This window comes from Silurus aristotelis (genome assembly GCF_946808225.1).
Source record: "Silurus aristotelis genome assembly, chromosome: 6".
NCBI lineage: Eukaryota > Metazoa > Chordata > Actinopteri > Siluriformes > Siluridae > Silurus > Silurus aristotelis.
Window position 1 is genome coordinate 25,413,568 of NC_139579.1, and position 20,507 is coordinate 25,434,074.

General features: G+C 35.5%; 1 long non-coding RNA gene across 1 annotated transcript; it reads right to left on the bottom strand.

Moving 5' to 3' along the window:
* Positions 1-1,215: 1,215 nt before the first annotated feature.
* On the bottom strand, positions 1,216-2,139 carry LOC310727481. The gene is made up of 3 exons (XR_014534026.1): positions 1,970-2,139; positions 1,619-1,699; positions 1,216-1,512 (listed from the first exon to the last, which is right to left on the bottom strand). It is a non-coding gene; the product is annotated as an uncharacterized lncRNA (long non-coding RNA).
* Positions 2,140-20,507: the final 18,368 nt, after the last annotated feature.

A 20,507-nucleotide genomic window follows, 5' to 3' on the forward strand; every position in this document is an offset into this window, starting at 1 on the left:
GACCTCTTCCACTCCCGAACATAGGGTGCATAGGGTATTGCTTAGCTACTGTTCTCCACCGAGGGCGTCGCTCTGCTCCTGATCTCCGCAAAGGGCATCGCTCCGCTCCAGGCCTCCGCAGAGGGATGTCTTTTTTGCAGAGGATGTCGCTCAGCCACTGTTCTCCGCTGAGGGCATTGCTCTGCTTCTGATCGACGCAAAAGGGGCGTCGCTCTGCTCCAGACCTCCACAGAGGGTGTCGCTCCACAGATGTTGTTGCTCTGCCCGCTGCTCTCTCAGCCGCTCCCGCTGGGGGTGTGTCTTCACCGGAAGCAGTTACTGGGAGCAACAAGGGCGTCTCTCTGCTTCAGAGTTCCGGCAAGCATGCCGCTCCGCTCCAGATTTCCGCCGAGGGCGTCACTCCGCTCCAGAGTTCCGCCGAGGGCACCGCTTTGCTCCAGAGTTCCGCCTCAGACATTTAAAGACATTTTGTTGCTCTGCCCGCTGCTCTCTCAGCCGCTCCCGCTGGGGGTGTGTCTTCACCGGAAGCAGTTACTGGGAGCAACAAGGGCGTCTCTCTGCTCCAGAGTTCCGGCAAGCATGCCGCTTCGCTCCAGACCTCCGCAAAGGGCGTCGCTGCGCTCCAGACCTCCGCAGAGGGTGTCGCTCTGCCTCAGCTCTTTGCAGAGGGCAACACTCTGCCTCTGGTCCTTCCTGATGTTCCCCTGTTCCTTGGCGATGCGGAAGGGTCCAAGTCTTCCCTCTTCCAGGCCTTCTCCTTCAGTCCTGGACAGAGTGCTCTGGCCCCCTGGCGAAGGTGGGTTTGGGGTGTCAGGAGGCACCCCTGTGTGCTGATTAGTAATAAAGCTTGATTGAGTTACTTTTGCTTCCTCTGCGTGATAACTGTCCTGACAATTATCTAGATGTTACCATAGATCTGGTAAAATCTAGGCTCAAGACTTATGCTATTATGGGGACCAAATAACAGAAGGTGTATTAAATGATTACATGCCAAAGAATATATCTTGACGATAAACTGTTTTATAAGCAATATAATAGATGATCTATTAACACTATGAATCTGTTATTGTAGCACTGACAGCATAAATGTTATTTCTGAATAACAGTACAATAAATTGACTGATCTACTAATCAGAGAACAGATCTTTTATGCAGGTGTTTGGTGTAAAGCTTTTTGTTAAACAGAAAGGGAGGATGTGTAGCTGTGCTTACTAGCAGCACAGAAATATACTGCACTGTCCTCTGGAGCTATATTGGATATAAGAAGAAATGCATCCTTTGTGGCATGTCCTGAAGTGTTGAATCGTGCTTTAAACTTATCCTCAGGAGTGAATGTTTCATATCGGATCATTCCAATGAGCACAATGGAGTCTGTAACTGTCTTTTGTTGATACCAGTACATGTAGGGATAGCTGCCATCACCATGATGGCAGTTTAGTTTTGCTTGCCTCTGCTCTGGTGTGATTAGATGTTGAGGTGTTTGCTGGACGTTGAGAGAAGAGATCAGTGCAGCTATATAAAAGATAGAAAAGTGATTGTGCTTACAAAGTTAAAAAAAAGTAAAAAAAAAAAAAAAAAAGTAAAGAGTATACCGAGAAAATTCAGTAAACTTGCTTACCTTTAATACTGATAAGAATTATATTAAAGAAGAAGATTTTACCCATCTTGTGAAGTGTTCTCCAGGCTTTGGCTTTGTAAACTGTGTGCAATCAGCACTGTTAATACAGTTTAATTTCTTTTTACTGCCCCCTATCAGAATAACTAGAATGTTGTTTAAATATTAGCTACAATAATTAATCAGGTTGTCAGGGTGATTCACATCTTTAATGCTTTATTGTTAAGAAATAGACAAGTGAGTCAAACAAAAACCATAAATTGCAATACAAAATATTTTTGCATTGACAATTATTTTTTTTTTTTGTTGAAAAAACTGTCTGAAATTAAATAATAGAAGGTTTATATGGCTTACCCAAATAGATACCCAAGAATTGTTCTACATCACTCTCCTACAAGTGCCAAAATGATGAACCATGCAATTAATTAATATTGTATTGTATTGTATTTAGGCCAATAACTATACAATATAGTAAACAAACTATAAGGACCAAACACTATAAAATTCAATTACACAATGTCATTGACAGCATAAAAAGAATACTGTGTCCAGGGCAGAGCATGTGTGTTTATACCTGAAATGAGCTCCACCTCTTCATCATGCTACCAGTTTAATCGATGGCCTCTATTGTAGACTTCATCTATTGCATCCTATTGCATAACAGATCTTATTTGCAGGTGTTTGGTGTGAAGCTTTTTGTTAAACAGAAAGGGAAGATGTGTGGCTGTGCTTACTAGCAGCACAGAAATATACTGCACTGTCCTCTGGAGTTATTCTGGCTATGAGGAGAAATGCATCCTTTGCTGCGTGTCCTGAAGTGTTGAATCGTACATTAAACTTATTTTCGGGAGTGAATCTTTCATTAATGAGGACTCCAATGAGCTCAATAGAGTCAATGACAGTCTTTTGTTGATACCAGTACATGTAAAAATAGTTGGCATCCCCATGCCAGCATTTTATCTTTGCTTCAATCTGCTCTGGTGTAATCAGTAGATTTTGAGGAGTTTGCTGGATGTTGAGAGACGAGATCACTGCAGCTATATAGAAACATGGTGTGCATGTGTTAGAAGTTTAAAAAAACTAATATAATTAAGTCATTTTTATAATAATGCTTACCTTTAAGACTTATAAGAAATATACATGAGATAATAGTTTTAGTTATCTTGTCAAATATTCTACTTTTTTCAGGCTAGAGTCCTTTTTGTAGCTTAATGCATGTTACCTTAAATGCTAAAATATCATTGACTCCACCTGCCTTCTTATTGTATATCCTCAGGTTCTCACCGCAGGTGCAAGTTCATGACGATGTGATGCAGAAAGATGTCACATGACAGGAGGCAATTTTAGCAATTTCAATCATATTTTAGTGTGTATGCAACACTGTGGTTCTGACTGCACAGAAATACAAATTGCATTGACTATTTTTAGAACAAATGATTGACATGTGCTGGAACAATTTTAGTGAATAAGATGGAGATAGTGTCTAAAAATATCATACACTTAAAAAAAAATCTGTGCCAATGTGATATACCATGCAATGAATTAATACAATAAATTCAGGCCTTTAACTCTACAATATTGTAAACAAACTGTAACGACTGTAACAATATATAATTAAATAACACAATGTAATTGCCAGAATAAACAGAACACTGTGAGTCAGTATGATTTAGTTTAATTTCATGTGAAGTCTTACCAGGGTGGGGCATGTGGGTGTTTATACCTGAAATAAGCATCTCTTCATCATGTTACCAGTTTTATCAGGGACCTCTACTGTAGACTTCATCTATTGCACCCTAATATGTAACAGATCTTATTTGCAGGTGTTTGGTTTAAAGCTTTTTGTTTATCAGAAAGGGAAGATGTGTGGCTGTGCTTACTAGCAGCACAGAAATATACTGCACTGTCCTCTGGAGCTATATTGGATATGAGGAGAAATGCATCCTTTGTGGAGCCTCCTGAAGTGTTGAATCGAGCTTTAAAATTCTCCTCAGGAGTGAATCGTTCATAAATGAGGACTCCAATTAGCTCAATGGGGTCAGTGACTGTCTTTTGTTGATACCAATACATGTTTAAATAATTGGTATCACCATGATGACAGTTTAGTTTTGCATCCTTCTGTTCTGGAGTTATCAGAAGATGTTGAGGTCTTTTCTGGATCTTAGGAGACATGATCAGTGCAGCTATATAAAAAGAAAATGTAGAAAAGCAATGCTTGAATTTGTTAGGCATTGCTACAATAAGCTGATTATATTGGTAAATTTGGTGATTTCGCTTACCTTTAAGACTAAGAATTACACTTAAGGTAACAATTGCCATCTTTTCAAATGATCAGCTTCCTTTCTGTAAATAGCACATGAGATTAAATGTCGATGTTGTTTATACAGTTTCATTTCTCTTTACTGCCCTTTATTGAAATAAATTAAATGTTGCTTATGTGTTACCAAATGTAATTAATAAGGGATTCAAGGGATTCAAACTAACTTAAAATGCAACATGGATTAGCAGTGAATTAATTTTATTGACACTATTTTACTCATTTTCTAACTGACACTAATTTGGTGCTAGATCACATATATTGAATGACATACAAATTGTCTAAAAAAATCCTAATTTTAAAAACATTTTTGCAATAAATCAAAATTTATATGGCTTACCCATGTACAGTAGATAATCCAAAAGAAACAAATAATAATGCTATTCCATTACTACCTCTACCAGAGTAACATGCAATAAATGAATACAATAAATACAGTACATTAACAATACAACACGGTAAAAAAAAAAAAAAACTACACAAAATTTTATTGGCAATATTAACATTGTGAGTGTTATAACAGTATAATTTAGTGGAATTGTATGTGAATCCTTACAAGTGTAGATCAAGTGGGTGTTACACCTGAACTAATCTTTATTTCTTCAACATGCTACCAGTTTTATCAGTGGCCACTCCTGAACACTTTTTTTCATCAGACATCCTGTTACAGAACAGATTGTATTTGCAGGTGTGAAGCTTTATGTTCAACAGAAGGGGAAGATGTGTGGCTGTGCTTACTAGCAGCACAGAAATATACTGCACTGTCTTCTGGAGTTAACTTGGATATGAGCAGAAATGCATCCTTTGTTGCATGTCCTGAAGTGTTGAATTGTGCATTAAACTTCACCTCAGGAGTGAATCTGTCATTAATGAGCAGTCCAATGAGTTCAATTGAGTCACTGACTGTCTTTTGTTGGTACCAGTACATGTAATTATAGTTGATATCACCATGCTGGCATTTTATTTTTGCTTGCCTTTCTCTTTCTGGTGAGATCAGTAGATCTTGAGGAGTTTGTTGTATGTTGAGGGAGGAAATTACTGCAGCTATATTTAAAAAAAAGAAGAAGAAGTGAATATATATATATATATATATATATATATATATATATATATATATATATATATATATATATATATATATATATATATATTTCTAGAACAAATTAGTTCTGATTATTATTATTATGAGAGAATTAAGAAAAATGAAAAAAAAAAAAAATTCAAAAACATTTTTCACTCACCTACAAACTGTAATACAAAATATGTTGCTGTAGCTCTAAACACCATGATGAGGAGGGGAATACTGAGATTAAGTTGATCTGAGTACTGTGCTGTAACAGAATCTGGATGCAGTCATGTGTTTATATTATATGCTTCACTACTGCCGCCTTAAGGATCTCACTGCATGCAAACACTGTCTTTACCTTAGCAACTTGCATACAAGAACATATAATTGATATTTATAAGCATACATGTAGTAGATGCTTGTGGAACCCTTCACATTGTGCAACATTTTCTACTATACAGTTCTGCGTGTGTGTGTCACTGGAAATGTTTCTCTTTTACATGTATTACACCCAAAGTAGGGGGAGTGGTGGCTCCACAGTTAAGGCGCTGGGTTGCCGATCGGAAGGTCTGGGGTTCAAGCCCGGGTATCGCCAAGCTGCCACTCTTGGGCCCTTAAGCAAGGCCCTTAACCCTCTATGCTCCGGGGGTCCCTTATGAGGTAAATATCAAGGTCCGTGACGTGGGGCAGCCTTCCCGTGGGCTCACCACCTGCAGGAGGGACCGTAAGGGACAGTGCTGTGAGGATTGGGCAGCAGTCAAAGGCGGGGTTCTGCTTAGACTGCTGCCCCCGGGACCCGAATTACGGATAAGCGGAAGAAAATGAATGAATGAATACACCCAAAGTAAACATTTACCAAATTTGATTTGGAGAAAAACTTAAATGTTTCCACTCCAGCTGTGGTTCGAGAAGATCAGTAATATTTTGCAAGTTGGTCTCAGGTCACAAACTGAACTGATCAGGTTTATGTTCATATCACATGTAGAACTATCAAACAACTTGTTCAAATTATGATACTACCTGTGTGAAGTGATCACACAATTTTAGCAACTTTGAAAAGATGTTTTAACTGTTTTTACCATATATTTTCAAATGGCTTGTGATTTTTTTTCTATCTCCTCTTGTCAGGGATAGGAGTAAAAGATCCCAACGATACAAAATTTAATGTTTATCTAGTGCCAAAGAAAACAGTTGTATCTTGATACATTGAAAACATTACAACAGTATCCTCTAGATTGTTTGGTAGATCTGGTCTAGTCTAGGCCCAAAATCTTCTAGAATCCTGCTACACATGTACCAAAATAACGCAAGGTGCAGTAAATGAATACAATGTACAAAGTCAAAAACTATAAAGTAACAATACAGTAGACAAACTATAAGGTAAATAAATGTTTTGCACAGTAGCATTGGAGCATAAATATAATAGTTCTAAATAGCAGTAAAGTAACTGGAGTGATTGACTAACCAGAGAACAGATCTTATTTCCAGGTGTTTGGTGTGAAGCTTTTTGTTCAACAGAAAGGGAGGATGTGTGGCTGTGCTTACTAGCAGCACAGTAATATACTGCACTGTCCTCAGGAGTTAAACTGGCTATAAGCAGGAACGCATCCCCTGTGGATTGTCCTGATGTGGTGAACCGTGCATTAAACTTCGCCTCGGGAGTGAATCTGTCATTAATTAGCAGTCCAATGAGCTCAATAGCGTCGCTGTTGGTTTTTTGTTGGTACCAGTTCATGTAGAGATAGCTGGTATCACCATGCCAGCATTTTATCTTTGCTTCACTCTTGTCTGGTGTGATCAGTAGATGTTGAGGTGTTTGCTGTACAGTGAGGGAAAAGATCGCTGCAGCTATATAAAAAAATGTGTTTGTTAGAAGTTTGAACATAATTGATATAGTGAGTAATTTCTGTAATCATGCTTACCTTTAAGAACGTTTATGATTATACATGAGATGAAGGTTTTAGCCATCTTGTCAAGTATCATCTTTCCAGACTGGAGTCCTATTTGTAACTTATTGAACGTTATCTTAAATGATAAAATATCAGTGACTCCACCTGCCTTTTGATTGTATATACTCGAGTCCTCAATTCAGGTGCAAATGCATCATATGCTGCAAGATGTCACATGACACAGGAGGAGATTTCAGTGCAGGGTTTAGTGTGTATATAGCACTGTGCGACTGACTGCACAGAAATACAAAACACTATAGTCTGCGGTCACAGACTGTACTGTGAGATAGCCTTCTTTCTCTGCATCTCCTGAAATGTTGAACCCATTCTTTTCTATTTGGGGATTTTTGAAGTTGAGAAACCCAATAACCTCGAGACTTTGCTGGTTAATCTGCTGATACCAGTATATTTTATCATATTTTTGGTCATGGTGACTGCATGTGGGATCTGTGAAACAGATAAACACAGGCAGCTTCCTACAGAAATATTAGATGAAGGAAACGATTAGAAGCAGTTATTAGTACTTAATTTATATATATAAAAAAAAATCTAAACTTGTACTCACCTAAAAACCAGTGTACTAAATATATTACTGAAGCTTGAAACATCATAATGTGTGTTAGCATAATTACACTTAAACTGATCTGATAACTGAGACTGAGAGGAATCTGGATACAGTCATGTGTTGTATAATGTTATATGATTCACTACTGCCTCCTTATGGACCTGTTCTACTGATACTCCACTGGCTGGATAGCACTGTGCACACCACGAAAATGCTTTTTTAAAAATTATATATGAATATTGTTATCAGCTTGCATATACAGTAAGTACATTTAAGTGATTTATAACCATACATGTACTACAGAAGTATTTTAAATAAGGGGGGGGGGGGTGCACACACACACACACACACACACACACACACACACACACACACACACACACACACACACACACACCCCGCTGTAGTGCAGCAAAAATATTTTATAAACTGGTGCCTGATCACAAACATAATTGTTTAGGCTTATGTCCATTTACCACTACAGTAGCTATTAAACAACTCGATTAAAGTCTGATACTGACTGTGTGATCACACAGATAGCAGCTTTTTGTGAATATATTACCAGCTTAATGATTTTTCCTTGAGGCTGCACAATCTTGTAGAGAGATGCTTGGACTACTCAGTGCTCCTGTAAAACTTCAATGTTAAATATTGCCAGAATTTGGAGTTTACAGGAAAGGTATCACAACATACAGTATCTCTCTCTCTTTCTGGTGTGATCAGTAAAATTGAGGAGTTTGTTGAACGTTGAGGTAAGAAATCACAGCAGATATATTTTTAAAAAAAGATAAGTATAAAGTTCTTTAGAACAAATGAGTTCTGATGAGTGTAATGAGTAAATAAATAAAAAATCTATCATTCTGTAAAAACTATTTTAAAAAACATTTTATACTCACCTACCTGTTTATATTATATGTTTCACTACTGCCGCCTTAAGGATCTCTTTTTGTAAGTGTTGGATGTCAACATGCACATAATGTAATGAAACTCATTTCTTTGCTGCCACTACATGCAAACACTGCCTTTACATTAGCAACTTGCATACAAGAACATATAATTGATATTTATAAGCATACATGTAGTAGATGCTTGTGGAACCCTTCACATTGTGCAACATTTTCTACTATACAGTTCTGCGTGTGTGTGTCACTGGAAATGTTTCTCTTTTACATGTATTACACCCAAAATAAACATTTACCAAATTTGATTTGGAGAAAAACTTAAATGTTTCCACTCCAGCTGTGGTTCGAGAAGATCAGTAATATTTTGCAAGTTGGTCTCAGGTCACAAACTGAATTGATCAGGTTTATGTTCATATCACATGTAGAACTATCCAACAACTTGTTCAAATTATGATACTAAATGTGTAAAGTGATCACACAATTTTAGCAACTTTGAAAAGATTTTTTAACTGTTTTTACCATATATTTTCAAATGGCATGTGATTTTTTTTTTTATGTATTTAATGTTTAGTGCCAGAGTAAACATTTGAACAGTACCTTGATACATTGAAAACATTACAACAGTATCCTCTAGATACATCGGTAGATCTGGTCTAGTCTAGGCCCAAGAATCCCGCTACACGTGTACCAGAGTAACACAAGGTGCAGTAAATGAATACGATGTATAAAGTCAAAAAACTATAAAGTAACAATACAGTAGACAAACTATAAGGTAAATAAATGTTTTGCACAGTAGCATTGAAGCATAAATATAATAGTTCTGAATAGCAGTAAAGTAACTGGAGTGATTGACTAACCAGAGAACAGATCTTATTTCCAGGTGTTTGGTGTGAAGCTTTTTGTTCAACAGAAAGGGAGGATGTGTGGCTGTGCTTACTAGCAGCACAGAAATATACTGCACTGTCCTCAGGAGTTAAACTGGCTATAAGCAGGAACGCATCCCCTGTGGATTGTCCTGATGTGGTGAACCGTGCATTAAACTTCGCCTCGGGAGTGAATCTGTCATTAATTAGCAGTCCAATGAGCTCAATAGCGTCGCTGTTGGTTTTTTGTTGGTACCAGTTCATGTAGGGATAGCTGGTATCACCATGCCAGCATTTTATCTTTGCTTCACTCTTGTCTGGTGTGATCAGTAGATGTTGAGGTGTTTGCTGTACAGTGAGGGAAAAGATCACTGCAGCTATATAAAAAAATGTGTTTGTTAGAAGTTTGAACATAATTGATATATTGAGTAATTTCTATAATCATGCTTACCTTTAAGAATGTTTATAAATATACATGAGATGATGGTTTTAGCCATCTTGTCAAGTATCATCTTTCCAGACTGGAGTCCTATTTGCAATGTATTGAATGTTGAATGTATTGAATATTAGTGACTCCACCTGCCTTTTGATTGTATATACTCGAGTCCTCAATGCAGGTGCAAATGCATCATATGCTGCAAGATGTCACATGACACAGGAGGAGATTTCAGTGCAGGGTTTAGTGTGTATATAGCACTGTGCGACTGACTGCACAGAAATACAAAACACTATAGTCTGCGGTCACAGACTGTACTGTGAGATAGCCTTCTTTCTCTGCATCTCCTGAAATGTTGAACCCATTCTTTTCTATTTGGGGATTTTTGAAGTTGAGAAACCCAATAACCTTGAGACTTTGCTGGTTAATCTGCTGATACCAGTATATTTTATCATATTTTTGGTCATGATGACTGCATGTGATATTTAACGATTCACCAGGTTTCAAGAATAACTCAGCAGGGAACTGTGAAACAGTAAAGCTGATGCAACTCTCTAGAAGGATATTATGGAGAAAAAAAACAATTAGAACCAATCACAAAAGTAATACATAGATTTTAAAGAAGAATGTGACATTTTCACTCACCTATGAAACAGTGTAACAGAAAATATGCTGCTGTAGCTCTAAACATCATGATACTTAGAAACATATTAAGAATATTAAGTTGATGACTGCACTGTGAAAGAGTCATGATAAAGCCAATTGTTGCTTTTTTATATGAATCACTACTGCCCCCCTATGGACCTCTTTTGATACTCTACTTATTTAGTTGTCAATAAGTACATGATGTAAATTAACAATACTGTACGTAGATTCGTAGATCAGTATCTAGAAATATTTCACTTGCATGTATCTAAACACAACTAGATTTCTAGCACTTTTTGGTTTCACAAAAGTGGAAAAAGAAATTTACAATAAAGTCAAAACTTTATTTTGAGTATTTATTATTGATTTATTTCTTCTTATACCAGTATTCATTCACAGTGACACCCAACAGGTTGTCCCGAAAGAACACACACATATTTATACCCTAACTCTTCATGCCACACTGTATGCATATGACAAAGATGCGATGTGAGCTTTTTGTAGAGTTAGAGATCTAGTATACTGTGTGATTTTGTCTGAGACTGAAACTTAATGATGTCCCTGTTAAACCAAAAAAAAAAAAAAAAAAAAAAAAAAAGGTTAACCATGCATACAAATGAACACCGATTGTGAAAATGATTATTCTCATGGTTCTGCATATGGAGTAAACATATTCTTCTCAGTTATGTCTCCATAATATACAAGAACAGGAAATAACATAATTTGCTTGTTGTTGACTTTTCTATAGTATGTGACTGTTGTTTTAAAATTGGAAAACTATCATGCGGCTGAGATGAAGTATTTGTTATACATTGATGACATATGCACCAGTGTGCTCTTTTGGCTGCACAAAAATACAACCCAGAGTCCGCAGAGGAAATATTCTTTACAGTTAAAGAACATTCTTTGACTGCATTTCCATTAATTTTGATTTTGCCCTTATAAAGAAGCTCAATATTGGGGTAAGTGTCATAAATGTTTCCCATCAATTCAAACTCCTGGTCAGAATATTTGTACCAGAGGATGCGATCATACACTGGATCATCATGTAAGCAATTAATTACAGCAGAGTCCTCGGCCAACTTCAGTAAACGTGATGGAGACTGATTGACATGTATAGAGACAGACAAGCCTGTTAAAGGGAGTCATACAGATAACATGCTGCATATTAATATTATTCCACAAAAAATAAGGTAACAAATATGAATAATATTGATTAATGTGATCTAGAAGTGACATAAAACGCACCGCTCAGCACCATGGAGAGAATAAGGAGTTTGAAATCAATCATGTTAAAAAAACTGTTAAGTGCAGGGCTAGAATGCTATAACACTACAAAAAGACTGTTTTAAAAGGGGGTGGATCATTTCATCAGCAGTGATTATGGTGATCATGTGATCAGTAAACTTGTTAACAGGGACCATAATGAATGGCAAACAAAGGCAAGACGTACTTGAGTAAATTAATAGTTTTCAATGGATTTATGCTTAAAGACAGTTCATGTATATTTTCTTTATTAAAATGTGTGTGCCTGTGTATATACACCATCTAGGCAAAAAAATTGGCACCTGTTAGTGGGTGGGATATATTGAGCAGTTAGAAGCAGAAAAAATGGCAATTGTAAGGTTTTGGGTTTGACAAGGACCAAATTGTGATGGCTAGCCAAATGGGTCAGAGGTGTTGTGGTGTGTTTCTGTTCTGCAGTCATGAAAAATCTGTGCACTTTTAATGGTAGAAATTTGATTGGTTCTGTTTTTCCTCAGCTTTTTTTTACATGATTGTGCATGATATTCACTATTTATTTTTTTCCACTTAAAAAACATTTCTAAATATTCATTCACAGCATAGTGAACTAGAGGCTCTGTAGAAATGTCCTCACTCTGATTTGCCTTAAACATTTACTGCAAAAGCCATACCAGTCGTGTGACATTCGCTATAATTTGTGGTTAAACAGGTGTGTAGACTTGATTAAGGTTTTTGTTTTAAAAAGAGGATGTGTATAGCACTGTGTGTAAAAAGCTGCACAGGAATACAGGGCACTGTGTCTTGCTTTCGATATCTGTAGGGAAACTGATGATCTCCCATCTCCAATTAGAGTAAAATTGTCTTCATTTTTCTCATATTTTGGATTTTCATAATAAGCATATGCAATTAACTGCAGGTTGGTGTCTCCATATGTACGTTTGTACCACAGGATTGTGTCATAATTTTTGACGTTGTGCTTGCAGGTTAGAGTTACATTCTCATCAGGCAAACACAAAACATCAGCAGGACTTTGATGGACTTCGTTGCAGAAGAAAAAACCTAGGTGATAAGAAAAGTGCATCTTTAATATGATCCAAATTGGCAGAACACAATGTAAAAAAAAATATTTCTGATGTTGTAACTACACTTCTATTACCTGTAAGGCAGCTCACACAGATAAGTTTAAACAGAAATCTGAACATACTGATTAATTAAAACTGGTGTGAGAAAGTGATCTAAAAAGTGATCCAAATTGGCAACACATGTCAACTGAAGGCGCAGGATATGACATCAGTCCAGATGTTAGACACACCCATATTTTGTGCATGTCATAGTACAAAGAACTTTAGAACTGCCTTTATCTGCATTTACATGAATAGTAAACTAAACTACAGCACCACCTAGTGGCGCTAGGATGAGCCACAATCAAAGCTGAAGTCCAGCTATTAAAGACAAATTAGTGGACCATGTGTCCCTGTGTGACACTGTAGTAGGTCAGTGTTTAGTATCTATGTTTGTAGTTTATATTTTTAAGAACAGATCTCCTCCTGTATATAACCAAGGATATGACATCACACACACATTGTCACTCTACTGGTTGAATGTTTTAATATTGTAATAATGCCAGCATTGTGGTTGCGGTGAATTGTAATGTGGTTAAACAGGTGTATGTGTTTTTACAGTTGATTAAAAATGGGTTATTGTTATAATGAGAGGACGTATGCGACACTGTGTGTAATAAACTGCACAGAAGTACAGAGCGCTGTGCAGCACTTGACTTGCTTTGGATATTTGTAGAGATACTGAAGACTTCCCATTTCCAGTTAGGTTAAACTTTCCATCATAATTGTCCTCGATTTTTTTTGTATGACTAGAGACTGCATTTCCAATAAGTTTCAGGCTGGAGTCTTCATGTGTTCTCTGATACCACAATATAGTGTCATAGTTATTGACGCTGTGGTTACAAGTTAAAGTTACACTCACATCAGGCAAACACAAAACATCAGCAGGACTTTGATGGACATCTTTGCAAATGAAAGAACCTAGGAAATAAAAAAAAAAGTGATTACACATCTTTAGTGTATTAAGGAATAATACTCTTTTAGCATGATCCATATACAGTATTTAGAACACAATGTAAAAGATATTTCCGATGTTGCAGCTACACTTCTATTACCTGTGAGGCAGCTCACACAGAAAAGTTGAAACAAAAATCTAAACATGATTCATTTAAACTGGTGCGTGAAAGAAATAATTTAAAATGTGATCCAAATTGGCAACACATGACAACTGAAAGCGACAGGATGTGACATCAGTCCAGAATTTGGACACACCTATATTTTTTCACAAACTACGCTAAAATTAAAGGCTGCTGTTAAAAGCATTAAAGACAGCATATAGTTCAGAAAGTAAACTTTTTGAAGATGTCTAAGGCTTGAAATTATTTTACAGCAAATAGCTTTCTGAGCTTTAAATTTAAAATTAATTATCACAGAAGATCATCAATCTATAAATCCTAATAATCTAAATGTAAAATTTTAATCTTGAGGCAGCTGTTGGGAAAAAAACCAGAAAAAAATAAATAAACCTGCTTATATGTTTTGCTTGTTGAAAAGGACACAGTAATAGTTTAGTGTTTATGATCTTTATTTGTGGATTGAATGTTTGAACACTAATCTCCATCTGTATATAACTAAGGAATGACATCACACACACTGTCACTCTATTGGCAGAATATTTTAATATTGTAATAATGCCAGCATTGTGGTTGCTGTGACTTGTAACGGTTAAACAGGTGTATGTGTCTGTACAGTTGATTAAAGACGGGTTATTGTTATAATGAGAGGATGTATGCAACACTGTGTGTAATAAGCTGCACAGAAGTACAGAGCGCTGTGTGGCACTTGACTTGCTTTGGATATTATTAGAGATACTGAAGAAGCCCCATGTCCAGTTAGGTTACATTTTCCATCAAAATTGTCCTCAATTTTTTTTATACTACCAGAGCGAGCATATCCAATAAGTTTCAGGCTGGAGTCTCCATGTGTTCTTTGATACCACAATATAGTGTCATAGCTATTAATTTTGTGGTTACAGGTTAGATTTATACTCTGATCAGGCAAACACAAAACATCAGCAGGACTTTGATGGACATCTTTGCAAATGAAAGAACCTGGGAGATAAGAAAAAGTGATTGAGCATCTTTAGCGTATCTAGGAGTAACACACTTTTAGCATGATACGTATACTGTATGTAGAACACAATGTTAAAGATATTTCTAATCTTGTAGCTACACTTTTATTACCTGTAAGGCAGCTCACACAGATAAGTTGAAACAGAAATCTAAACATGATTCATTTAAACTGGTGTGTGAAAGAAATAATCTAAAAAGTGAGCCAAACTAGCAAAACATGACAACTGAAGGCACAGGATATGACATCAGTCCAGAATTGGACACACCCATATTTTGTGCAAGCCATAGCACAAAGAAAGTTAAATGCAGATAAAGGCAGTACTACATGGGTAATGTACTAAACTACAGCACCATCTCATGGCTCTATGATTAACTAAAATCACAGGGGGACTCCAGCTCTTAAAGAGAGATTTGTGGACCCTGTGCCCTGATCTGAATTCATTAAAAAAAAATACTTCATTCATTGTAAATCCTTAATGTATAAATAATTCTGAGGTGATATACTGTATATCTGTTTAATTAATGAAATTGTGAATTTGTAGAGACACTGATTATTCTCCAATTCCACACACATTAAATTACCTGCAAAATATTTTTTCTTATTCTTGCTTGGTATAAAAATATATGAGTTTCAGGCTGGTATCTATATGTGTTCTCTAAAACCACAGTATTTTATTTTAGCCCTGGATGCTGTGTTTACAGGTAAGAGTTACACTCTCATCAGGCAAACACAGCACATCAGCAGGGTTCTGATAAACAGTTTTGGAAATCACAGAACCTGAATTTGAAAGATGTAAAAGGTGTTAAATGCTCATTTGTGTTACATGGACGTTTGATAGATATAATTTTAAATAGAACACAAATACATTTCAATATATTCTCAGGATTGAATAAAATATTTAATTTAAACCATGAATTGAGAAAGTGTACATGAAAGACAACTCAATTAGCTGATGAATTGAAATGAAAATGTAATCATAATGATTAACTTAAAACAACAACAAAAAAATACACATTTGTTTCAGACAAAAAAAAAGACATGATCGGACATCATATACATTCAGTAATGAGACAGGATGTGACGTTACACTGTTAAACATTATGATCGTAATCATTACACTGAAATTAAAGGCTGCTGTTAAAAGCATTAAAGACAGCATATAGTTCAGAAAGTAACCTTTATGAAGATGTCTAAGGCTCTAAAATAATTGAGAGAAAATAGTTTCATGAGCTTTTAATTTAAAATCAATTACCACAGACGATTATAAATCTATAAATCCTATTATTCTAAATGTAAAATTTAAATCTTGAGGCAGCTGTGAGAAAAAAAAAAACCAACCCTGTGCATATCTTTTGCTTATTGGAAAGGACACAGTAACAGCTCACTGTATAAGATCTATATTTGTAGATTGAATTTTTTAACACTGATCTCCATCTGTATATAACTAAATAAATGACATCACACACACTGTCACTCCACTGGAAGAATATTTTATTAATATTGTAATAATGCCAGCATTGTGGTTGCTGTGAATGTGCTATGAATGTGGTTAAACAGGTGTTTGTGTCTGTACAGTTGATTAAAGACGGGTTATTGGTATAATGAGAGGACGTTTGCGACACTGTGTGTAATAAGCTGCACAGAAGTACAGAGCGCTGTGCGGCACTTGACTTGCTTTGGATATTATTAGAGATACTGAAGACTCTCCATTTCCAGTTAGGTTAAATTTTCCTTCATAATTGCCTTCAATTTTTTTTGTATGACTATAGCTTGCATATCCAATAAGTTTCAAGCTGGAGTCTCCATATGTTCTTTGATACCACAATATAGTGTCATAGTTATTAATTTTGTGGTTACAGGTTAGAGTTATACTCTGATCAGGCAAACACAAAACATCAGCAGTACTTTGATGGACTTCTTTGCAAATGAAAGAACCTAGGAGATAAGAAAAAGTGATTAAGCGTCTTTAGCATATCTAGTAGTAATAAACTTTTAGCATGATACATATAGAGTATGTAGAACGCAATGTCAAAAATATTTATAATGTTGTAGATATCCTTTTATTACCTGTAAGGCAGGTCACACAGATAAGTTGAAACAGAAATCTAAACATGATTCATTTAAACTGGTGTGTGAAAGAAATAATCTAAAAAGTGATCAAAACTAGCAAAACATGACAACAGGATATGACATCAGTCCAGAATTGGACACACCTATATTTTGTGCAAGTCATAGCACAAAAAAAGGTAAATGCAGATAAATTCAGTACTACATGGGTAATGTACTAAACTACAGCACCATCTCATGGCTCTATGATGAACCAAAATCACAGGGGGACTCCAGCTCTTAAAGAGAGATTGGTGGACCCTGTGCCCTGATCTGAATTTATTTGAAAAAATACTTTATTCATTGTAAATCCTTGATGTATAAATAATACTGAGGTGATATATCAGTATAATTCATTAAACAGATATATCACCTCAGTATTATTTATACACTTTTTAATTCCAATACTTTCCAATTCCACTTACTGTAAAATTACCTTCATAATTTTCTTTCTATTCCTGCTTGGTATAAAAATATATGAGATTCAGACTGGTATCTTTATGTATTCTCTAAAACCACAGTATCCTATTTTAGCCCTGGATCATCAGGCAAACACAGCACATCAGCAGGTTCTGATAAACAGTTCTGGAAATCACAGAACCTGAATTTTAAAGATGTGAAAGGTGTTAAATGCTAATTTGTGTTACTTGGACAGTGGATAGATATAATTTTTAATAGAACACAAATAATTTGCAATATATTTTTAGGATTTAATAAAATATTCTATTTAAACCATGAATTTAGTAAGTTTACATGAAAGGCAACTCATCTAGATGATGAATTGAAATGAAAATGCAATCATAATCTTCTTCTTCTTCGCCACAGCGTATCATCCGTCTCCACAACCCCCTGTCCTCTACATCTGCCTCTTTCAAACCAACTACCTCAGGGGTGGGCAATTAATTTTTACAAGGGGCCACATAAGAAACCTGAATTGTGTCAGAGGGCCACACCAACGATAATATTTTAGGGATGCACCGAAATGAAAATTTTTGGCCCGAAACCAAAAACCAAAAATGAGGAAACCAAGGCCAAAACCGAAAACCGAAACACCGAAAGAAAAGATTGTCAATTATTAGAACCATTGCATTTACGCTTATGAGTGTGTACTAACCTCACTAAAATCAATGCATTGCAATTCAAAGAATAAATCAATTACAAAAGTGTTTTATTTATTATTATAAATTATTGTTTTTTATTTGTTACCATTCATAGTATTGACAGACAGACAGCGGTCAATTATTATTAGCAACGGTCTGTTAAACAGAAATAATTGACCGCCGCGCGTTTGGAAGCCCATTCAAGTGAATGGAACTTTCTAATCTACAGCATTAAGTACAGCCGTGTAATAAATAATATTATATTATAATAATAATTATTTTCGGGATCCACGGGGAATGTTTCAAAGATCAGCCCGTCGAGCCACTGGCAACCAGTGATCTAAGTCAATGAATTCCATAATTTTTTGTGTTATCTCTCTTGCCTTGGCACCATCACTGGAAAACTTTTTCTGCGTACAGCCGTGTAATAAATAATATTATATTATAATAATAATACCACAATAATAATACCACAATATAGTGTCATAGTTATTGATGCTGTGGTTACAGGTTAGAGTTATACTCTGATCAGACAAACACAAAACATCAACAGGACTTTGATGGACATCTTTGCAAATGAAAGAGCCTAAAAAAAAAGAATAAAAAATTATATACTTTGTATATATATATATATATATATATATATATATATATATATATATATATATATATATATATATATATATATATATATATATATATATATAAAATGTTTTCATTGTCATGTGAATTTCATATTATTACCTAAGAGGCAGCTCACACAAATGATTAATTTAGTTAGTGGAAATCTAATCATATTGATTCATTTACACTAGTAGAATGATGTACAGTCCGTCAAATACACTGACACATTCAGCCAGACTTTATATTATGAGCAGAGATACAGGATATGACATCAGTACACTGAAACAATACAGCCACACCCATGCACAACTTCAATTAGATAAAGATGAAATAACATGGAAAGGATTTAATTATTGTGAATTTGAAAAAAAATAAAAAAATTCTATCCAATTAAATATAAACCTTATTTTCTGTTGAGGCTGGTAAATGAGTTAAAAAATAGTTTTCCTCTATTTACCGTATGTAAGGAAGTCATAGCACAGCGTTAAGTTTCTGGTTTAGATTATACTCTGAGGATAATGTCCTTACATGAAAGTAAATTTGAGCTATTGCAGCTATCTTACCCAAAGTAAATAAATGATCTATCAAGACTTTTTTCTGAGTTCCTATCCTCATTCGCACACTTCCTATTCCAGGGTCACTACCTAATTATGAAGGACAGAAGGCCAATATTTTATATGCAGACTTTGTTTCTACACATTCTTTAAAGCTCCAGCACATGTAGCCTAAACCACATTTTGACTCCCACCCACACTGTTGCACAGTTTAAATTTTTTTTTTTCTGATGTAAGATGAACACCTTGTCCAGACTCAAGCAGATACAGGCAGAGGATAGAAGTAACAAAGTACAAATACTTTCTCACTGCATGCCGTTTTTAGCTTATCAACTGATTTCCTGTCATTGAGCGGCTTTTTTCAATCCACCACTAGTGTATAATTTCTGGCTCTTACACACCACAGACATAGACTAGTTTATGAAGCCTACAATGAGCAAGACAGAAGGGAGAAATAAGTTTGGGGCTTAAGTGGAGGGGACAGAGTAAAAAATGACTGAGAACAAAGACATTCCTGATCACCTGATCATCATCTTCTTTTCTCTGCTTGTGTTCTATATGGTGGTTGTTTAGCCTGGGTACAGTCATTAGGTAAAACAATTTAAAATTATTTTCTATTATTATATTAATTAGAGCTGTCAAAATGCAAATTAATTTTAACGACACAAATTTTATTAACGCGCAAAAATGCAGCGTGCATTTTTGCCAATAATATATAAATATGCGAATATAAAAGAGTTCATATTAAAACCTTCAATGCAACATACAATTATTCACAACATACTTTCTTCTATCAGATATAAAAAAAAAAACTCCCCAGACAAATAATTTTTCAATCTGTAAACATGTTTTACTGATGCACCAAGTCTCAAATCTGCCCCGAAATCCGCCATGATGCACACGATTAACCCTCTGGGGTCAACAAACGCATGAACGGTTTTGTGGCATGTTTTCCTTATAACGCCGAAACTAACTTAAATTACTATGTTTTTTAAACATACAGATAAGAGCAATACATCATTCGAATCTGTAAAGGGTCTACTTTTATTACTTTTATTACTTTTATTACTCATAATAACAACAAACCGCTATTTTGTAAAATAAAGAAAACAGACAGGGCGCTTTCTGCCGTTTCTGTCATCTCTCTTTATTTAAATACTTGCCTCAGAGACATAATAAATATACGAATAGAAAGCTCTAAATGTCTTCTTTAAAATAAAACTAGTTTATCTAACTACAAATATTCTCTGATAATGTAATCCGTATAAAAGTTAGAAGAGGTACAGTTTTAACGGAATCACCTCATTAATCGTCCGTGTGGAAACA